The sequence below is a fragment of the Hyaena hyaena genome, unplaced genomic scaffold (genome assembly GCF_003009895.1).
Source record: "Hyaena hyaena isolate Hyena2069 unplaced genomic scaffold, ASM300989v1 scaffold_990, whole genome shotgun sequence".
NCBI classification, from domain to species: Eukaryota; Metazoa; Chordata; class Mammalia; order Carnivora; family Hyaenidae; genus Hyaena; species Hyaena hyaena.
In genome coordinates this window covers 395334-401333 of record NW_024081616.1, presented here as the reverse complement: position 1 = coordinate 401333, position 6000 = coordinate 395334, and positions in this window count along the sequence as shown.

Genomic DNA, 6000 nt, shown 5'->3' with positions numbered 1-6000 from the left:
ATTCTTAAATGATTAAATCTACCTTTGTTAATTTTAAACTTTGTGATCTCTTGTGTCACATTCTTAAGATGTTTTTCTGCAAAAATATTCAGGTTGTTTTTTTCCTTTTAAGCAAATGCTCTGTTTATACACCTAATTTTTCTTTCTTAAGTTTTATTATTTATTTTCTGGAATAGGCAATTTAAAAACAAATACAAAAACGTACCCAATGAGAAGAATGCTTCTCTCCCCTTTCCCCATCTAACTCAATTTGTCTCTTCTGAGGTAACCAGTATTATCAGTTTCTTATATATCTTTTTGGAGACATTCTAGGTCTCTGGAGTCAAATATGTATATGATTACCCTTTTCTTTTTCAACAACAAAAAAGATCAGGAATAAGGCAAGGATGTCAATTCTAATCACTTCTATTCAACATTGTACTGAAGGTTATAGCCACTGCAAGAAGGCAAGAAAAAGAAGTAAGAACACATCTAAATTAGAAAGAAAGAAATCTCTTTGTTTTTATTGATTGACAATTTAATATGTAAAAAAAAATCCCATGTAATCTACAAAGAAGTTATTAGGACTGAAAAGTGGGTTCAGCAAAGTTGTAGGATGCAAGATCAAGAGGTAGAATTGGTTTCTATATGCTAGCAATAAATATTTAGAAATTAAAATTTGAAATACAATTTGCAATAACATCAAAAACATGAAATACTTAGAAAAACATCTAGTAAAAGACCTGTGCACCAAAAACTGTAAAACATCACTGAAAGAAATAAAAATGTCCTAAGTAAATAGAGAGCTATATTGTCTTGGTTGAAAGATTCAATAATTAGGTCAACTTTTCCCCCAACTGATCTATAGATTCAATGCAATCCCAATCGGCATTCTAGCAGGGTTTTTAAAAATTATTTTCATGGAAATTAACAAACTGATTTTAAAAAATTCATATGGAAATGAACCTAAAGTAGCCAAAAAACAATTCTGGGAATAAACAAAGGTGAAGGACTAACATTACTTGATGTCAAGACCAACTATAAAACTGTAGTAATCAGTACAGTGGGGTGTTGGCATCAAGACAAATAAATTAATAAAATAGTTTTCAGAAACAGAACTATTCATCTGTGGACAAATGATTTTCAACAAAGATGCAAACACAAAGCAATAAAGAAAGGATAGTCTTTTCAACAGATGCTGCTGCAGCAAAATAAAAAAATTAACTTCGATGTTTACCTTGTTTTGTATAAAAAAATAACTCAGATGAGTCATGGACCTAAAAGTATAAAACTTTTAGAAAAATACATAGGAAAAAAAATCAGTGCAGAGCCTGATGCAAGGCTTGATCTTAGAAACCATGAGATCAAGACCTGAGAGGAAATCAAGAGTCAGGCGCTTAATCGACTGAGCCCCCCAGATGCCCCCATATCATATATCTGATAAAGACCCTGTATTCAAAATATATTAAAAAAGTCTCAAAACTAAATAAAATAAAAATCAGTAAATATGGGCAAATATCTGAACAGACATGTCACTAAGAAGGTATACAGAAGTCAAATAAGCACATGAAAAAATTCTCAACATCATTTGTCATTAGGGAAATACAAATGAAAACCACAATGATATATATTTATCTATTTGAATGGTTATAACTTTAAAAATTGCCCATATCAAGTGCTGGCAAGGATGAGGAGGAACTGAAACTCTCATACTACTGGTGGAAATATAAAATGGTACTAGTTTGGAAAACACCTTGGCAGTTTCTTGAAAAGTTAAACATACATCTACCTAATAATCCAACCATTTTAACTCTGAGGTAGTTGCCCAAGAGAAATGAAATAATCTATCTCTACAAAGACTTGTATACAACTGTTTATAGAAGCTTTATTTGTATGTGTGTTTTTTCTAGGTTTTGTTTTAAAGTAATGTCTATATCCAACATGGGGCTCAAACTCACAACCCTGAGATCAAGAGTCATACCCTCCCCTGACTGAGCCAGCTAGGTGCCCCTACAGAAGCTTAATTTGTAATAGCCACAAATGGAAAACAACTCAAATGTCCACCAACAAGTGAATGAATAAACAAAAAGCAGTATATCCATATGAAAGGATAGCAATAAGAAGGAATGAATTATCACTAAACACAGCATGGATGAATCTTAACATAACTATGCAAAGTGAAAAAAGCCAGACTCAAAAGTTTACACATTATATATGATTCCATTTATATAAAATTCTAGAAAATTCAAATGAATATACTGTAAAGGAAAGTAGGGATGGGAGGAAAGGATTACAAAGAAGTATAAGGATACTTTTTGGGGTGTGGTGCCTGGTGGCTTAGTTGGTTAAGCATCCGACTTCAGCTCAGTTCATGACCTTGCAGTTTGTGAGTTTGAGTCCTGCGTCGGGCTCTGTGCTGACAATTCAGAGCCTGCTTTCAGATCCTCTCCCTGCTTTCAGATCCTCTCCCTCTCTCTACCCCTTCCCAGCTCATATGTGCTCTCTCTCTCTCTCTCTCTCTCTCTCAAAAATGAATAAACATTTAAAAAAGGATACTTTTTGGGGTGATGCATGTTTTCATTATCTTCACTGTGATGATGGTTTCATGGGTCAACTTGTCAAATTGCACACTTTAAATATGTGTGCTTTACTTTATGTCTATTATACTTCAACAAAGCTAATTACTTTGTTTTAAAGCAGTATACACAGTTCTGCTCCATGGCCTTTTAAAAAAATTAATGTCTTTGAAATATGTTTTTAAATGAATTATTTTAAAAATTTACACCCAAGTTAGTTAGTACATAGTGCAATAATGATTTCAGAAGTGGATGCCAGTGATTCATCTCCTGTGTATAACACCCAGTGCTCATCCCAACAAGTGTCTTCCCCTTCCCCATTAATGCCCCTTACCCATTTAGCCTGTCCCCCCACCCACAACCACTCCAGCTACCCTCAGTTTGTTCTCTGTATTTAAGAATCTCTTATGTTTTGTCCCCCTCCTTGTTTTTATATTATTTTTGCGTCCCTTCCCTTATGTTCATCTGTTTTGTATCTTTCATTCCTCATGACTAAAGTCATACGATATCTGTTTTCTCTAATTTTGCTTAGCATAACACCCTCTAGTTCCATTCATGTAGTTGCAAATGGCAATATTTTTCTTTTTGATTGCCAAGTAATACTCCACTGTACATACATACCACATCTTCTTTATCCATTCATCCATCAATGGATATTTGAGTTTTTTTTAAACTTCATATGCCTTATTAATTGCTTCTTTTAAATACACAAAGCTCTCTGATTCTTTTTTTTATAGCTACCTAGGATTCTATTATATACTTGCACTATAATTGATTTTATGATCAATAAAATCCCCTTCTGATGTCAGTTTATAAACAATGCATTGAAAACCCTTACAAACTTATTACTTTCTCATACAAGCATGTGTATAGGATATATTCCTAGAAGTAAAACTGCAGATCAAAAGTAAATACATTTACTGTTCTGATTGCGATTGCCAAATCAATCAGGCAGTTTTCAGTGTAGGAAACAGAGGCCATTCTAGATATTTTAATTAAAAAAAATTTTTTTAACATTTATTCATTCTTGAAAGACAGAGAGAGACAGAGCATGAGTGGGTGAGGGACAAAGAGAGGGAGACAGAATCCAAAGCAGGCTCGAGGCTCCGAGCTGTCAGCAGAGTCTGCTGTGCGGCTCGAACTCACAAACTGCGAGATCATGACCTGAACTGGAGTCAGATGCTTAATTGACTGCGCCACTCAGGCACCCCATCATTCTAGATATTTGAAACACGAAGGCACTTGTTATGGGGGCTTTGGTACTTAAAAAGTCATTGGAAGGGCTGAAAGTGCAGGGTTTAGAAATCTAGGTTGAGCCCTCCAGAACAAATCCCACCGTGATACAGAACTGATTCACTGGGGGCTACTACCTATGGAGTAATTCTAGAGCCATGCTGGAAGCCAGAGGCAATCACCACCTGCTCTCACTCCTGGGAAACTGGAGAAAGAAGATCTGATACCATAATTCAGGGATTAAAATGTCATTTTTAAAAATATTTTTATTTTATTTCTAGGAGAGAGAGAGAGACAGCATGAGCAGGGGAGGGTCAGAGAGAGAGGGAGATACAGACTCTGAAATAGGCTCCAGGCTCTGAGCTGGCAGTCAGCACAGAGCCCGACGCGGGGCTCGAACCCACGAACCGCGAGATCATGACCTAAGCGAAAGCCGGACGCTTAACTGACTAAGCCACCCAGGCACCCCTAAAATGTCATTTTAAGAAGCTGCTGCCACCAGAGCACCTGGGTAGCTTAGTCGATTTAAACGTCTGACTTCAGCTCAGGTCCTGATCTCATGATTTGTGGGTTCGAGTCCCATGCTGGGTTCTGTGCTGACAACACAGAGCCTGCTTAGGAACCTTTGTCTCCTCCTCTCTCTGCCCCTCCCCCACTTGCACACACTCTCTCTCAAAAATAAACGTTAAAAAAAAAAAAAAGTTGCTGCTGCCACCATCACTACTTCTCCAAATCCAAAAAGTTGGAGGATAGACCTTTGATCACTGCTGCATGTTTCCCATAATCTTACAACATGCAAGAACCTTAAAAGATCACCTCTACCTCATTTCTCTTTTCAAGTCACGCAGAGAACACGTAATTGGGAAAATCCAATTAGCATCCAGAATATTAGCTGTACAAAAAATCTGGAAAATTTATTTTTTCCAACCTCTCTTACTAGAAAAGAAAATGGGTGGTTGAAAGAGTAAAATCTACAATATGTAAGCACACCATTTTTAGTGGTTGTTCTAATTTACACCTCTACCAGCAAAAATACTTGTTCCCCAAATCTTATAATATCTAGGATGTAGCAGTTTTATAAAATTAAAAAAACATCTCCTTGATCAAATAGGTTAAAAACTTGTATCTCAGTATAGTTTTATTTTGTACTTCTCTTAACAGTGAAGTTGAACTTTTATTTTCAGTTTATGTCATTTGTATCCGTTTCTGTTAAAACTCTGTTTATAGTTTTGGATCTTTTTCCTTTCGGACTGTTGAATTTTTTCTTACTGAATTTTGGAAGTTCTTTATATATTAAAATATGCATGATATGATTTGCAATTTTTTCAAATATGTGATTTCTCTTTGCTTATGCTCGTTTATGTGATGAAGAATTTATTTTATATAGTGAGATATAGATTTTATATAGTGAGATATATATATCACTACATTATAATAAATTTATAGTGAATACTTTTTTCTGGATTTTACATCAAATTCTTCATCTTTTAAGATTCTCCAATGATTTCTTCAAGTACTTTAGACTATTCAATTTTCACAATTAAAACTGGATTTTATTTTGGTATGAGGTATGGATCCAACTTTTATTTTTTCCCATAAATAGCTACCCAGGTGTCCTAACACCTTTTAATGAATAAGCCTTATTTTCTTCACTGAAATGAAATATCAATTTTAGCTTGTGCTAAATTCCATTTCTGGGTCAAGTTTAGACCTGTTTTATTCTAACGATCTGTCTAGTCATATGCCAGTACCAAACTGTTTTAATTACTGGAGTTTTCTATTTTTAACATTTTGTAAGACTAGTCTGTCCTCCCCACTTTTTCAGAGCTTTTCTGGCTAGTCTTTTTCCATAGGAACTTTGGAATCAGATTTTAGTTTTAGAAAATCCTGGTATTTTTATTGAGAATGTATTACATTATAGATTAACTTAAAAAGAACTGGCATGTATATGTTGGTAAGTCTTCCTATCCAAGAATATATGCCTCCTCATGGTTTTGTGCTTTCTTTCCAGAAGAAACATAGTTTTCTTTTTGTGGTCTTACATACTATTTATTCCTAGGTATTTTCTTCTCCTTTGTTCTTACTATGAAAGGAGTTTTTTCTTCCATCATATCTTCTGATTGACTGTTTGCTAAATGAAAGCTTTTAATTTCTGTGACTAATTTTATACCCCGTGACTTTATTAGTTTTCAGATACTTTCGGTTGACTATG